Source organism: Ursus americanus, chromosome 23 (assembly GCF_024610735.1).
Source record: "Ursus americanus isolate L20-20 chromosome 23, mUrsAme1.1.p, whole genome shotgun sequence".
NCBI classification, from domain to species: domain Eukaryota; kingdom Metazoa; phylum Chordata; class Mammalia; order Carnivora; family Ursidae; genus Ursus; species Ursus americanus.
In genome coordinates, this window is record NC_142149.1 from 23916558 (window position 1) to 23934223 (window position 17666).

The 17666-nt window shown below is 42.4% G+C and overlaps 1 protein-coding gene across 7 annotated transcripts in view; it reads right to left on the reverse strand.

Annotated features, from left to right (window-relative positions):
• Positions 1-17666, reverse strand: part of ZNF652 (zinc finger protein 652) — a 60574-nt gene that overhangs the window by 22955 nt on the left and 19953 nt on the right. Inside the window, exons 2-3 of one of the 7 annotated variants that reach the window (XM_045813722.2) lie at positions 8322-8389; positions 5770-5887 (exon numbers count right to left, since the gene is read on the reverse strand). The exons of 4 other annotated variants lie outside the window; for them this stretch is intronic. The gene's annotated coding sequence lies outside the window, so the exon portion shown is untranslated. The remainder of the gene's footprint in view (positions 1-5769; positions 5888-8321; positions 8390-17666) is intronic. 2 more of the 7 variants (XM_087854482.1, XM_087854483.1) reach the window with 2 other exon arrangements.

The window sequence follows — 17666 nt, forward strand, 5'->3', positions numbered from 1 at the left end:
GGGATGCCTTTCAAACTCATTTTCGATTTTTAATCGAAGTAATCACAAAGAAAAGAAAAGCACACATCGCTGTCCAAGTCACACACACGGCCAGGTCTGTCACAAAAAGAGTAGCCCTCTGTCGACTCCATCCTACCTGATCCCGCAGCCTGGAGATGAAAATGTTCAACTCCTTTGGCTCCTCCTCCCCAGTATTTCCTTCCATATTGCTAAACATGATGATATTTCTATTTCTTGATTTTTTTTTCATTTTGTTACTACTTGTCTGCCACTATAGTTTTTTCTCACCTATTGCTCCCAATCCTCCCAATATAGTCGTATCACAGCTTTTTGTTACATCAACATTTGTTCTTACATGACGATGACTCTAATATGTAGTCCATGACTACTTTGTCATTTCTCTGTTACTATCTTCTGTTTTCTTTGTCCTTACGGATTTGTTCTTTTAAAAAAAGGGATTTGGGGCACCTGCATGGCTCAGTCGGATGAGCGTCCAAGTCCTGGTTTCGGTTCGGGTCATGATCTCAGGGTCATGAGATTGAGCCCTGTGTCAGGCTCCTTGCTGTGTGTGGAGCCTGCTTGAGATTCTCTCTCTCTCTCTCTCCCCTTGCCCTTCCTTCCATCTCTCCCCCATCCCCATAAAAATTAAAAATTTTTAAAATTAAAAACAGGAATGACTGGGTGGCTCAGTTGTTAAACGTCTGCCTTCAGCTCAGGTCTTGATCCCAGGGTCCTGGGATGGAGCCCCGCATTGGACTCCTGCTCATCGGGGAGCCTGCTTCTCCCTCTGCTCTGCCACTCCCCCTGCTTGTGCTCTTTCTCTCTCTCTGACAAATAAATAAAATCTTTTAAAAAATTAAAAAGTAAAAAGTAATTTTACTTTCATTTCAGTGGAATTCTGAAAGGCCTGGTGATAAATGCCACCATGTTTTACCTGACATCTGTAGATATATTTGTACTTATTTGTATTTATAAATGAGCAAATTATGCCTCTAAGAGGCTAAATAGTTTGTCTAAGATTACATATCTATTAAATGACAGAAGCAGTGCTTGACCCAGACCTGCCTGACACCACGGCTCATGGTCTATTTCTACTCTGGCAAATGACACTCTAAAATAACTTAAACTCGGTTGTCCCTACAACCACATATCTTTTTGCACATATCAAAATTTCCCATCTCATATTTTAAGCAGGAAGATCTCAGTGGCTTTTAATTCTACTTAGCCTTATTTTGCATGTGCCAAAACTTCTGACCCATGGAACTAATCTAAACTACTACAAATACCATTAAACTTACTCACATTAATTATCTCAAATTAAGCAAGGGAGGAGAGACTGTAAAATTCAATTAACCAGCAAAAGCCAGGAATTAAACAAAAAGCAGGAAGACAAAGAAAAATAATTGAGGGGAAATCCTCTGTGGTCATAATTAATGTGTTCTTCCCAAAGACCTCTGGGCTCTCAGCCTTCTGGGCACGTGGCAGGACTGCGTGTTCTGGCCCTGCCCCTCCCCTGCTGTTGGGTGGGGCCGTGTGACTGCTTCTGGACGGCGGGACATCATGAGCAGAAGTGGTGCACAGGAGGACGGGGCATTTTCTAACCAACGAGACCCTCTAGACCTCTCTTCCCTCCGCCACAGGGACCACCAATCTTCAAGATGACCACTGCTGTCACTGCTATCCACCCAGGTCCCGGAGTGACTACAGTGACCTGCAGGCTACCCATGGCACAGTGGATTTTCTTTCTCTTTTTCATTTAATTTTACACAGACTGTGCTTCTAAAACCTCAGAGATCTTACGTTGGCTAGTACTGCAGCGTCGTGCAGAACATGGCCTCTCCTAGCTGACACAGCTGGGATCCAGAAGTGGGGTGCTGTCTCATCCAGAGAACCCAAATACGTGGCAAAAGCTTAGGAGCTGGTGAAAATGGGCAAGGCCACAGGTACAGGAGGCTAACGGGACAGCAGTGGCGAATTCTCAGTGAGACGATCACCTATCTCAGAAGACAGAGGACTCACAGCTCCCACAGGAAAATGGACTGCGAAGACAGTGTTGGCTACCGTCGGCTCTACCTGACCAATCATTACAGGCAGAGGATGAATTCAGAAAAGAACCGGTGGGTTTAGTCGGGATGAAAGGAGTTCAGAAAGTCAGCGATACGTAGGTTAGAAGAAGCAGATGCTTAACAACAGAGAAGGTCGTGAGCTACAAATGCCGACTAGACTTCAGTCCTGAGGCAGAATCAAGCCAGAGACGTACCCTCCACCCCCACCGATAAAACGATAAAACGTCCCAATGGATTAAGGCGGTGCGCGGGAAAATAGCTCTTCTAAGAGAGACGCGGGAAGGTTCTCTCACTGAAGCACTTTCTTAGTGTATTTTGCTACAAAGCCTATTTCTCTAACGTGAATTAGTTCAAATGCTATTAGTAAATAGGGGAATGATGTCAGTGGAACACCGAAGTCCTGGTGGTTAATACGAGATTTTCCCCTGCAAGTCAATGCTTCAAGGGATCAAGAGAAAGCTTGCTCACAATGAACAAGATAGGCTTAGCGATAAACGAGGACCTTAAGAAAAAAGCTGAACATCCTACCTGTGTACCTCCTTTAATGCAAGTAGTGGCTCGTTCACTGGCTTCAGGAACCACTAAACTTTCCGCTTTGTATCTGGTGAACTTGAGGGCATATGTTTCCCTTCCTGTGTTTAAAAGTTTTTGATCGCCAAAGCCTACACATCTCATACATCGAATTTTTAATTATAATGAAATTGGTCTCTATTGTAAGCGAATGTCTTCAAGACCCCACCCAATCTCAGAGGAGGAAACCACCCCCCAGGGGATTAAGTCTGGAAAGGTTCAACAGACTGATGCTGGGTGCGTATGGCAATGGAGATTTAGTATATTTATAATTATATTTAATATATTTATTTATTGTAATACATTTATTATAATTATTGTTGTTTCTATGAGTGTACTGGTCGCAGTGTTTCCCAGATTTTGAGTGCTCTGCCCCAACCTGATTTTTTCATAAGCCCCATTGATTTTAAAGTATGACTCTGCAGCAGCCAGGAAGGCATTTATGGCATCACAGCAGAAATACCCGTACTCAAAACTAAGTCATGGAAGAAGTACTAAGACAGAGCTGTGTAGCAAATTCATGTACGATTAGGAAAGAACTGTGGCTGCAGCGAAGGCCCACAGAGCTGACCGGAAACTACTCTACAAAAAGTCGATTAAGTTTTTGAGAGTTATACTTCCAGAAGAACTTCCAGACTGGGTTAAAGAGACAGTGACTGTCAAGACTTACGATGGTCTCTGGGTTCTCAAGCACCTATGGCAGGAGGCAGGATAAGAAAGCTGCCCGCTGTCCATTCCCCTGAGGGGGCAGAGTCTTCATTGCCCATCTCACATACAACCAAAGATAACAGGAAAAAAAAAAAAAGGAGGAACCAAGAGGATGAAGCTAGGGAGCAAAGAAAACACAGACAGATGAGCTACCCCTAATGAGCCAAATCAGGGTCTATTCCAGAACATTCCCCAACCCTGAGGAGGCCCGCTCAATGACTGCTCAGAGATTTCAGAATTTGCTACATATCTCCTACTCTTCCCCCTTACAAATGGGGAGTATTTTTATTATGCTGCCGATAGTCATGACTGCGTTTTGTATGCGGGGGCAGGGATCATGTGTCCATTTCTTTCCCAAGTCTCTGGACGGAGAAAAGCAACATCTGGAGCCAGTGCAGAGACGACTGCGCACCATCTCCTCACTGACAGACCAGCAATCATCAGACCCTTGTGTCGCTCAGAGATCCTGGACTTTGAGCTTGATGCGTGACTGGATAGGGCCTCGGGGTCCCCTACCTTGTGGAGGGACTGAGTGTATTTTGCCTATGAGAGAGAGTAGACTGAGGGTCTGATGACCAAAAGGATGGTTTGTCAAGTGTTTCCAGCTGTGTCTCTGGCGAAGGCAGTGCTACCCCTGCGGCCCCCGCTGTCGGCACGAGGGACTACCTGACTGTTCTGGCCATCGTGCTGTGAAGTAAGAGACGAGCGTCATTGCTGAGCTACCGTATCTCATGGCTAACGAGAGACCCTCAGACCTCTTTCCCATCTCAGGCATGGAGACCAGTCATGTACAAGAAGACGGTTGTTTCCATCAGCCTGCATCACCGAGCGATACGCACAGAGCTTCCCTGCTGACCGACCATGGCCATGCAGTGAGAAAGCAAGCCTTTCCTGACTTAAGCTGCCGAGACTGGGGACTGATTTGTCCCGGCAGCACCACCTCACTAACGTAGCTCTCTATGAATCTGCACGTGTGGACATCCTGCATGTATCAGCTCTCTCAGTCCTCAGCTGCACAGCACAGACCGGAGAATTACTAAGTGAAAAGTTAAAAAATCAGAAAGACAAAGGGCTGAATTCACAGGGGAATTCTCTACTTAGTAAGTTAGAAAATAAGACTATTTTTTCTTTAAAAAAATTACAGTTAGAGCTCTTTACTCTATTTTATGACGCACACGTACATGCACTCGCATACGAGCCTGAGACCCGTACCTCCCACTATTACAATCAGGGAGACTCACAGAAACACGAACAAGCCACACAGTCACGGCAGAAGATGTAGTCTGACTGTTCACTTTGAAACACACACAGGCTTTCTGCCCACATTTTACTTTTTTCATTCGATTTTGGCACCTTTTGCCTTATCTCAGTTTTGAAGATAATCTTCCTTTATTCTCCTTCCAGAAGATTTAAACTATCTCCTAAGAGCACAATCGAGTAACCTTTACAAAACCAAAAGCACATTAGGGAAATTAGAACATTCCACGTTTCATTATCCAACTCTTAATGTGTATCCTCAGTTCTAACTTACTTATTACAAATCATCTTAACTTCATTTTTTAGAATACTCTCTAGGTGAATACACTGAGCTCTAAGAACCTGAAAGCAGACAGAAGCAGCAAATAAGAAATGACCCTCGTTAATATTTAAAGCTGTTTTAATTCATCTCTCTTTGGTATTAAAACAAGTTCTTAGAGATCATTTTCTCCTGCTTCTTAAAATAAATTCTAAACTAAAGCAGGTCATTCCTTAGTGTCTTGCTATAATTAACGTTATACAACTTCGGAAAAAATGTGGTATGTTTATTAAGAGGTATACAAATCGAGAAGCAACAAGTCCTGGCACTCTACATTCTTGACCAACTAGTAGGAAGAAAATACAATCTTAAGGAAAAAATTAGGGGCTCCTGGGTGGCTCAGTCGGTTAAGCATCTGCCTTCAGCTCAGGTCATGATCCCAGGGTCCTGGGCTCCCTGCTCAGCACGGAGTCTGCTTCTTCTTCCCTCCCCCTCTGCCCCTCCCTCCGCTCATGCTCTCTCTCTCTCTCAAATTAATAAATAAAATCTCTAAAGTAAATAAGTAGATCTTAAGAAAAGAAAAAACTAGAAAATATAATAGCATATTATAGATAAAGTACAACCTCCAGAATGCGCTTTTTCTCATGCCATTTTTTCCCCCAAGTGGACTACAAAATAAGTTTACAGCGTCTTCAAGAATGTTTACTTACATTTAGTCTTAAAAGAAAAATAACTTTGTTCCCTGAAACGTTTTCGTAGTTAATTTTTGACAAATCCAACAGTTTTCTCTCTATTAAAATAGGTACCTATGCATCCTCCTCATGTGTTAGAAAGATTCTATTTGGGGCGAGTCTGTTCAGGTTGAAAGGGCAGCTGCGTAAAGCGTATCACTCTGCCACCTGTGCTTACCCACTGGCAGAACCGCCTCCACCGGCCTGTCTCCAAAGCTCAAACTACCCGCGGTCCTGCTGAACGCAGAGCTTTCTAAGGCGTACAACCATCCATGAGGATCGGGCCAGAAGAACAACTACCAAGAAATGGAAAGGAACAAGGAGGGAAAGGTAAGTGCGTATCGGCAAAATTCGCCCCCAAAAAAGATCCGCTAGGAAGGATGGGCAGGAGGACAGGTGGTCTGTGCTAATAATGGTCTGACACTTTACCCAAAGCTTTATGGCTTTTCCAGAAGGCTACTCACTTCTTTCTTATTAGGAAAGTATGTTAGTGACACATTTGCCAAGTAACAACTCATCTCAAAGTCTTTGGACAGTCACATAACTATTTAACAACTACTATACACTTGAGTAAAGAAAAAGTAGAAATCTGAAAGTTTAGAAGAGAAAAATCACTCCTAGTTGGAGAAATCAGGAAAAGTCTGTGAAGGACAGTGTATTTCAGAAAAGCCTGAAGGGCAGATATAGATATGTATATTATATTACATGTAATAAAACAAACACACAATTAAGCAAGATAAAATAAATTAAAAATAAGTAAAAAAAAATTGAAGTAGAGGGGCGCCTGGGTGGCTCAGTCGTTAAGCATCTGCCTTCGGCTCAGGGCGTGATCCCAGCGTTCTGGGATCGAGCCCTACATCGGGCTCCTCTGCTGGAAGCCTGCTTCTTCCTCTCCCACTCCCCCTGCTGTGTTCCCTCTCTCGCTGGCTGTCTCTCTCTCTCTGTCAAATAAATAAATAAATAAATAAATAAATAAATAAATAAAATCTTAAAAAAAATTGAAGTAGGAAAGATAATACTGGGAATTAGGATAAAATAAAAGCACAAACCTTTTTATACTAAATTTTCAGTACTGACAAAAATAAAAATTTAAATATCTGAATTATAATTTTAAAAAGTTTTTTTTATAAGAATGTGTTCCTTATAATTATTTCATTTCCCTACCTGTAATTACATTGAGTTTAAAACTCATGTCCACACTAAAAGCTTAATTTTTTCTTTTACTTTTTAAAGATTTATTTATTTGAGACAGAGAGAGAGAGTGCGTGAGTGGGGGGGAAGGGGAAGAGAGAAAGGGAGAGAGAGAAAGCTCAAGTAGACTCCATGTAGGGTGCAGAGGACGACCCAGGGCTGGATCCCAGGACCCTGAGATCATGACCTGAGCGGAAATCAAACGAGAGCTGACTGCTTGGGATGCCTGGGTGGCTCAGTTGGTTAAATGTCTGCCTTTGGCTCAGGTCATGATCCCAGGGTCCTGGGATCGAGTCCTGCATCGGGTTCCTTGCTTAGCAAGGAGCGCGCTTCTCCCTCTGCCTGCCACTCTCCCTGCTTGTGCTCTCTCCCTCTCTCTCTCTCTGACAAATAAATAAATAAATAAAATCTTAAAAAAAAAAAAAAAAAGAGCTGACCGCTTAACTGACCAAGCCACCCAGGTACCCTTAATTTTTTTTTTTTTAAGATTTTATTTATTTATTTGAGAGGGGCAGAGACAGAGGCAGAGGGAGAGAGAAGCAAACTCCCCACTGAGCAGGGAGCTGATATGGCACTTGATCTGAGGACCCTGGGATCATGACCCAAGCCGAAGGCAGATGCTTAACCGACTGAGCCACCCAGGCGACCCTAAGTTTTTCTTAATACAGTAGGTTCTACTTGTCTGAAATGAATGAAATCTCACTGTGTCCTTGTCTTTTTCTTAAAAAGAACCTCTAAGAGTAAGACAACTTTGAAGATACCTACGGTGGACAATGGAAGACTGACTACTTAAGACCCTGAACTGCTACGTAATTTTATCAAGTACGGTGAGAATCACTCAGACCTCTCTGACCTTGTTCTTTTACATAAAACAAGCTGTATTATTATGGCAAAGAATGCGTGACCGAACAGGCTTAATGACGGGACCTATAACTATAGCTCACGTTTAACCCAAGTTTTGGTACTGTCAACCCTTAAATTTTACCAATCCAAACCTCAGTCTGCCACCTTGAAAAGCGGGAGCCAAGACAGCAAACTGCAAAACTGCAAGTTCGGTAAACTGTACTTCTGATTTACCAAGTGTATATGGTAGTGGTGATAATAATTCGCATTTATACGATGTTTTACAGTTCGCACAGAGCACATTTATCACACACCTGTTAAACATTTATTAAGTGCCTACTATGTGTTTGGTATTGGGGGAGCTGGAGCCAGTTCAAAGGTCTAACTAGGGAGGCAGACGTGAAAACCGGTAATCACAGAACAGCGTAACAGGGAAAACGACAAAAAACAGCCCAGCCCAGCGGTGAGGAGCACACACCGAGGCCTGACTGCCTGCACTGGAAATCTGGCTCTGACACATACCAGAGCTCGGGGGCCTTGGGCGAATTATTTAACCTCTCCACGTCTCATTTTCTGCATCTGTAAAATGGGGATAATAACTGTGTCTGCCTCATGGTGTGTTACTGGGATTAAATGAGTCAGTAGGTATAAATGCTTACAAGAGCACTGTTGTGTTTCTTGGGTAAACACACTCACCTTTACATACAAGGTGCAGACGAAGTGCGGAACGAGGAGGTGAGTAACTGGTGTAAAAGGTGCTGGGCCTGTCAGAGGAAGTTTCAGAAATGAGCTAAAGCTGGAGCTGGTTCTGAAGGACAAGCAGAAGTCAGAGAGATGGAGAAGGGAAGTAGGCAAGTTGCACACAAGAAACTCAACATGAAAAAGACAGGAATGAAACCACACCGGGTTTTGTTTATCTCCTTTAAGCATCACTGCCCTACAGTGACTTGGGACTGTTCCTATTTTACAGCTAAGGCTCAGTGTAGTAACGTTCCCGTGGCATTGCTGGTTAAGTGAGGGAGTAAGGGCTGGAATCCTGGTTTTCTAACTCCTCATCCCAGCTAACCAACCCTATTGAGCTAACTTGGTAAATAACAATTACTTTAAACGACGTATTTAGACCTTGAACAACAACAACAACAACAACAACAAATCTCTAATGACACAAAGTAAAAAATAAAATTCTAGACTAGTATTCAAGGGTCTAAGTTTTAACCTTAGCTAGTGAACGCCCATCTCCCTCCACAAGGTCTCGAATGTTGGATGAGTTCAGATGGAAGGGCGCCTGGGTAGCCCAGTCAGTTAAGCATCTGACTTTCGGCTCAGCTCATGATCTCGGGGTCCTGGGACTGAGCTCTGAGATCAGCGGGGAGCCCGCTTGTCCCTCTGCCTCTGCCCCTGCTGTGCTCTCTCTCAAACAAATAAAAAATCTTTAGAAAAACTCACATGGATACATTTCAGTTTTCAGAGTGACTCATCTGCACTTCGTGTTCCACAGTCACCAGGCTGACCAAGTGAAGATTTAAATTGTTTCAGTTCATCTTCTTGCAACAAAATTCTTAGGCTTTCAATGGATGAAACCTGAATAAATCTGTGGACCTTAAACTTGACGTGTAAAGTGCAAGTTACGGATACAAAATCTACAGTGAAAAAAGTTGTCGCAAGATCCACAGCATTCTATAAATGTCCTTCATTTCCAAGGGTGAGCACAAAATCAGCCTGGGTTGCACAGCAAAGCTACCAACACAACATGTGGGAGTCAACTTCACAACAAGCAAAACCTCAAAGGACACACATCACTGCTCCACATTTTAGATCAATGTTGTAAAACGTTCTCCGATGCCTGTATTTTATATAGGTGAAAAACAACTAATTTTAATGCAATCTCACCTAATACAATTTCATACATCAATTATTTTTTAAGCAGTCCATCTAATCGGTTATCTGTAAGACATGGAACTGAGAAATGCCTGTCACCTTCAGTTTTAGACAAAGCTTTTATAAAAATAAATTTTCACTGTAGTTTTTTTACACATGCATTTAAATGAGACTGCCATTGTGTTTCCTCAATAATACGCAGGAGAAGCTAGGAGAAAGAGGACAAAGAAGAGGTACTCCCCCTAAGGCATTACCTAATTACCTTCAAGCATCAACAGTCCCAACATTGCCATAGAAGACAATAAAAACGAATATGCATTTCTCATCCCAGTGGCTTAAGCAACCTTAACTTTCACCCGTAACCCCCTGGGGCCAAAGAAGAAATCAAATACTAAGTAGGCGACCCTGCAGGACCTGAGTGATCACAAGGTGTATTCAAAACATCTTTCCATTATTCAATTCACAAACATCACCCACAGACAGGAGAATATAATTTAAACAAAGGAGTCCTTTTAAAAAGAAGAGTAAGAGTCTTGTATTAGTGCTATCTTTTCCACTAAAATCTGACAAAGTCCTCACTGCAGGGAACGCTCAAATGAAATTCTGTGCCCTTAGAAACAGTCAGAACATACCCATAAGATACATAATCTGGGAAAGTCTCAGTCTAGCCTTGAACCAAGGGGCTTTATGGAATGCAACGAGTTAATGCACTAGTCTGTTTTCAACATGGCCAACTGTGGGAGTGCCCTGATCATTATTAACTGATATTCTGCTCATTAGCTTTATTAAGAAAAATCAGAGACTTTCAGAGGCCTTGTGAATCGTTCTTCAGACTGTGGCTACCTATAATGTAAGCCATTATGAGAGGCCTATCTATATGTTAACTGACGAGATCATCATGAACGTGAATGAAAAACTCATTCAGAAACTGAAAATAACTGAGAAAGGCCCTCATTACATTCTTATATTTTATAGAAATAAAAATAACAAATATTTCAGATGTGTAAACAACATCAGGAAATGCCAGAATTAAGAAAAAGGAAATGCAAGAATTTACATATTAGACCTACCAAAAGACAAAGGATTGTTACTGTTTTCTAATTCACAGAAAATTTTTTACACTTCAGAAATTAACACTTGGAAAAAAAGTTTAACAGGAATAGTCTTCAACCAGCAGGCATAAACAAACAGTCTAAAACAAAAATATCTGACAGCAGATGAGAAGTTTTCACCCAAACCATAACATACCCAAAACATGGCCAATGGGAAAAGACAAATGCTAACATATTGCTTGTCTGTTCCTTCCCATAAATCTGTATGTGACTCTTCTTAGCAGCAATTCTTGAACTTTTGAGAATCTTTGGAAAATTAAAAATCTTCTCCCCCAGAAAAATGAACATACAAAATTTTACATGCAATTTCAAGGAGTTTGCCCATTTCCAGAAACCCATCCATGGAGCCCCTAGGGATCCATAAACCCCAAGCTAAGACCTCATATTATAGAGCAGAGTTTTCCTTTTCCTTATTTGTAATGTCTAGTTAAATCAGGTTTATAAATTAATTTTTTCTCCTGTTCCTACACCCCTCTCAATCTCTACAGCATATCCATGATCATAAGTGAATTAACAGCTGAATGAAAGAACAGTGATAAGTAACACTAAATGTAAAATAATGATCTTGTGTGAACCCCAATATACTACTTAGCCAGGTATATGACTTTGGACAAGGCAACTGATCTTACCCAATTTCACCCTGTAAAACTAGAATAACAGTACCCACACTGATATAATCTGATAATAGGCAAAGTTCCCAGTAGGTAGGGGGGAGGGGTTCACTGCTGGCTCCTTTCTCCTTATTTGAGAAACTCTTTCTTAAAGAAGTTATAAATTATGGGTGGCAGAGCAGAGATTTATGTAATTTTAGGGTTTGTTGCATGCATTTTTCCATAGTGAACATGACGTAACGAAGATGAAAAAAGGCAAGAGACAGGGAAGGGTAAATAAGTTTGAGAAATGAAATGGGCGGGGCGCCTGGGTGGCTCAGTCAGTGAAGCGTCCAATTCTTGATTTCAGCTCAGGTCATGATTTCAGGGTTGTGAGATCGAGCCCTGCATCAGGCTCCACACTCAGTGTGGGATCAAAATTCTCTCTCTCCCTCCCCCTCTGTCCCCCCTCATTCATTCTGTCTCTTTCCCTCCCTATAAATACATAGAATGAAATGGGCTAAACAGACACATGAAAAGATGCTCACCATCACTCATCATCAGGGAAATGCAAATCAAAACCACAATGAGACACCACCTCACACCTGTCAGAAGGGCTAAAATCAAAAACACAATAAGCAGCAAGTGTTGGCGACGATGTGGAGAAAAAGGAACCCTCGTGCACTGCTGATGGGAATACGAACGGGTGCAGCCACTGTGGAAAACAGTTTGACGGTTCTCAGAAAGGGAAACACAGAGTTACCATATGACCCAGCAATTTCACTCTTAGGTATATGCTCAAGAGAACTGAAAATAAATGTTCATACGAAAACTGGCATATAAATGTTCATCGCATTACTCATAATAGCCCCAAAGGAGAAACCATCCAAATATACACGAACCGATGAATGCATGAATAAAATGCATATCCATATAATGGAATATTATCTGTCAAAAAAAGGAATGAAATACTGACACAGAGTACAACATGGATGAATCCTGAAAACATTATGCTAAGTGAAAAAAGCCAGACACAAAAGGCTACACGTTGTATGATTCCATTTATATGAAATGGTCAGAATAAGCAAATCCATGGAGACAGTAAATTAGTGACTGACGGGAGCTGGGGGTAGGCAGGCGAGGACTGCTAATGGGTTCCAGGTTTCTTTTCGGGGGATGAAAATGTTTTGGAATTAGATACAGGCGATGGTTGCACAACTTTGCGAATATACTAAAAACCACGGGACTGTACCTTTTAAAATGGCGAGTTATGTGGTAGGTGAATTCTATCTCAATAAAAAGAGAGAAAACGAAATAGGCTATCTGGGCACTAAGAGTCTCAAGGTGGTCTGAGAAAATAAGATTATCTGAAAATTATGAGAGTTTGCATAAAAATGACATTACTGGATGGCAAGGCAGGCCAGTAACGAAGAGCTGGGCCCTAACAGCAGGGATGCGGGGACACTGAGCGGAACGGGGACCACACCCTGCACCCCGAGCCGGGCTCTGCTGCGCTCTTCCACACCGCCTGGCAGGCTACTTGACCTTGCCAGCCCTTGGCTTCTTCAGCCGTACAGTTAAGGGGTTCCCTTCCAGCACTGACATTTACTGTTTGGGTTATTTGTTTCCATTCTTTTACCTAATTCATCTGGTCACCTACTGCCACACAGTCATTCCCAACCTTTTCAACAAGAAGGGCTGTCATACACGCCCCTCTCCACCCCCAACTCTCCTGTCACATTCCCATGGAGCACTGCTTTTAAAATATTGTCTCAGAATTTGCATTTAGATCATACTTTTGTATTTCTTACTAACCAAATATAAAAAAAAAACAAACAGCCATCTAACTTTTCGGTTAGACTGTCCAGCTTCACCATGATTTCCATTTGACTTTTGAACATTAAAATTAGCTTATTGGGGTGCCTGGGTGGCTCAGTCAGTTAAGTGGCTGCCTTCAGCTCAGGTCATGATCTCAGGGTCCTGGGATCGAGCCCAGTGTCAGGCTCCCTACTCAGCAGGGAGTCTGCTTCTCCCTCTCTCTCTGTCCCTCCCCCCACTCATGTGCCACGCTCTCTCTCTCTCTCAAATAAATAAAAAGAATCTTTAAAATTAGCTTATAAATCTCAGGTTGGGGATGCCTGGGTTACGGGAATATATTATGTATGGTCTTGAAATACGTGTGATACAAATGAGATCAAGCCCACAACCTTACCCATGGTGTAGGTTAGGTTTTTCCAAAAAGTTTTTCTAAAACTGGGTCCACCACACTTTCTCAGGGTGGAGAGACATGACCACACTTAACACCATTCCATGGAAGATTCTGTTCAGTCCTTTGCCTTAGTAAGAAAGCATTTAAGGCAAGATGCCCAACAGGATGTGGAAGAAATCCATGAAGCCTCAGATACCGGCCAATATCCATTGCTGCCTCTTCCTTTTTTTAATGGTCCTTTTTTTTTTTTTTTTAAACACAAGTTGCAGGCTGAATGAAATAAAACCAGGTGACCATGCCACAACTATGCCAAAATTAAAGGCAAAAGTGGTGGCACAGAGCACAGCTTTACTCAGTAGAGGCGTTCTACACTGGATGCTGGCAGACAGACCCGAGGGATCCTCTCTCCCTTTTGGGAAGTAGAGCTGAACAGAGAGAAGAATGGATGGCTAGGCTTGGGGCTGTTGCCCTCAGCACACTGAGTTACGGTTACGAGTCTCACAAGACAGTATACCCAGCACCCCACAGTCCTGGAAGTGACGGGACTCTGTTTACTAAAACTGTTATCAAATACAAGGCTTATTTATGAATGCCCAGATCTCCTTTTTTCCCTCCAAAGAGAGAAATAGCTTTTTGACTTTTTTTCTGATTATAAAAGTGACATTTATAGTTAAGAAGAGCTTACACATTAAGCATTTTTTTAAAGATTTTTTTAATTTATTTGAGAGAAAGAGAAAGAGAGTTGGGGAGAAGGGCAGAAGGAGAGAGAGAGTCTTAAGCAGACTGAGCACTGAACGTGGAGCCCCATGCAGAGCTTGGTCTCATGACCCTGAGGTCCTGACCTGAGCCGAGACCAAGAGTTGGACGCTTAACCAACTGTGCCTCTCAGGCACCCCCACGAAGCATCTTCTTTTTTTTTTTTTTTAAGATCTTATTTATTTATTTGACAGAGAGAGACAGCCAGCGAGAGAGGGAACACAAGCAGGGGGAGCGGAAGAGGAAGAAGCAGGCTCCCAGCGGAGCAGGGAGCCCGATGTGGGGCTCGATCCCAGGACTCTGGGATCATGCCCTGAGCTGAAGGCAGACTCTTAACGACGGAGCCACCCAGGCGCCCCCATGAAGCATCTTCTGTGCAATTCTCGCACTCTACTCTTTATTCATAAGCTTTGACTATCATCTACATACGAAGCACCAAGAATCTAATATAAGGAAAAGATATTACTCATTCTTTCCAATAATTACTGTGTTGGCCCTAATCTTTACAAGCTTAAAGAGTGTTTGGAGAGCAAGCAACTATATAGAAAAAATAAGTCACAATTGCCAAATAAAACAAATGCTATTTCTTTTAAAGGTGCCATATAATTATTTAAAAGGGCAGGAAGGACGTCGGACGCCCAGGCTATCGGAGGCCCCGTGCAGGGCATGAGATCTGAGCTAGGTCCTGACAAGCGGGAGGGATCCGAAAAGGCAGAGAGGAAATTAAAAGACAGGTGGAGGGGAGGGCTGTGTGAATAAAGGTATCTTCAAGAATAAGCATAGTATATTCCGGGGGTGATGAAGACAAAGGCCTAGCCAAAGGAGTCTGGCCGGGGATTAGGAGGTGACAACATTGTAAATACGGAGTTGGGACAGAAAATGGAGGGTTCTGATGGCAGGCCTGAGAAATACACGTAACACCAAAAGGTGGCAGAGAGGCAAAAAAGGAGAAGTCAACAGAATTTGCTTATTGATGTGATGGATAAAGAAAGAACTAGATCAAAGATAACGTATGCAATTTAAATTTCCCTTCCTACAGCTAGGAGAAAAACACAGGTGGGAGAGGCAAAGCAAAAACTATAGGTAAGACAATCAGCCTCAAATTCAAAGAGAGTATGTCTTTCACACAGTGAGTAGAGAAGTCTTTTGCTAAATACTGCTAAAATTCCTTTACAGTGAAACCACTGCCAAAAAATTAAGGCCAAACCTCCTTCAAGGTTAGACCCCTCATCTTACCTCTCTAATCTCATTTCCCTCCACATCCCCCCACAAACTCTATGCACCGGCTTTGGGGTCTACTCAATGTTCCCTGAACATCCTAGAATTTCTCTAAGCCAGTCATCAGTGTATGTTGTCCCATCAGTCAAGAATGCCCTTATCTCCCTCCCTAACAAGTGAACCTCGCTAATTTTTCAATATTCAGTTCAAACACTACTTATTCTTTCTGAAATTCCCCAGCTCCATCACTTCCCCTTTATTTGTAACTACTACCTCTAGTATACTTATTCCTTCTATTTTGTATAAAAATTGTTTACATGTCCATATTCCCACTGCCAGTGATTGGTTTAGAGGTGGGCCTGTGACCAAGTTTTGGATAGTGAGATTTACGTGGAAGTCAGCTGGGAGGCTTCTGAGAAAGATTTCCAAACTCTTGAGAAGCAAAAAGAAAGCAATAACCACCCCCTGCTGGATGTCCTCTTGTCTCGATATGATGCCTAGAATGGAGGTGCCCATCTTGCGCACATGATGGGAGATGGCCCAAGGACAAAGTAGACATCTCGAAGACGGCACAGTAGAAAGGTGGAAAGAACATGGGTCCTTGATGATGTCACTAGACCAGACTTAAACCAATCCTAGACCGAGGCATCTTGTTCCTTGTAATGATACATTTTCTCTATTTTAAAATTATTTTGAACTGGATTTTCTATCAGTTGAAACTCAAGGCATCCTACTTGATACAGTCGCGTGTAAGATGCAAACTAGACGTCTAAGTAGAGATGTCCGTTGGCTGGAAGAGGGTGGAGATCGAGAGGAAGTCAGGCCTAGAGGTGACTATTTGGGAGACATTGGTATACAGAAAGAATTTAAATTTGGGGGCTGGGAAGACAGGATAAATAAAGAAAAGAAAGCTCTGGGGAGCCCTCAGGGCAGAGGAGAAAGCGCCACCAAAGAGAAGAGACACGAATACAGCTAAAAGGAAACGCGCAACTGCAGGGCACAGAAGCTAGGACAAAACCACATCTTCTCAAGAAAGAAGAACTGGTCAACCGTCGCAAATGCTGCTAAAACACGGAGTAAGACCGAGAAAACTGACCACTGAATTTAGTGGCTGAATCATTCCCTAACCTGAAGGCCCACTTGTCCTCTGGCGAGCCTCCTGTTTCCCTGAAAAAACAGCAGTCTTGAGTTACTTAGTACACTGGCTCAGGGCTCAGACTCGGGCTGGGTTCTGCAGCTCTCGCTCCCTAGCTGCAGGGCCTCCGCTACCAGCTGGCGAGGGAGTGACCAGGACGGAATGGAAGCTGAGGGACAGAAGCTGCAGTTGGAGTCAAAACAGGGACAAGGCTTGAGTTTGGTCTCTAAAGATGGGAGAGACCTGAGTGTGTCTGAATGCTGCTGGGAAGGAACACCTCTTAGCACAAAGAAGCCTTTACAAGAAAACATTTTGTAATTCATTATAGTGGGAGGTTCGTTTGTTTAGCTTTTAAAAAATTGTAAGTAGGAGAAAAAGTATGATAAAGCCACAATCTTAAGCTCTTCCTCATTTCAGAACCTATCAACCAAAAGAAAAAAGATGGTACGTTACCAAAAGTAGTAATAGTAAATAGTAAATGGAAAGCGCCTAATTGTCTCTTGGTTATACTATAAAGATGGTTCTAACATTAAAACACACTCAAAGTACTAAGCCACAAAAGTCCAGATATCAGAAGCGAAGGAGATTACAGAGCTACCTAAAACCATTTGGAATACGCTCCTAAAACACTGTCAGTCTTCAATACTTCCTCAAATCTTCAGTATTTTTTTCTTTTGGTCTTATTGAAGAAATACGTTGTCTGGAGATAAGCTTTCTATAAACTTGTGTACAACAACCACATAAGAAAATATTAAAACATTTTTATGTTCACTTCAGGAAATTCTAAAATTTAAAACCACTCCAAGTTAAAATATGACCACTTCAAAGAATAAGGGATAATCTCAAAGTTAAGACCAAAACAGCTTTTGATACAAACCACTGCATGTTACAGAACCAGTAACCTAGTTTCATTTTGAGTGTAGTGTTTGTTGCCCTCAAGGGACCTGCAACTTTCGAGCAAGTTTTTTCATTAAGTGCCAGATAACAGGTAAAGTATGGGGGGGGGGATTTCAATACATCTTCATGCAACAACTCATCCTAACTTTTCAGGTTAAGGAAAGAAAGGCCCAATCCTTATGAACACACACACACACACACACACACACACACACACACACACACACACTGACAAACCTCTGTTAG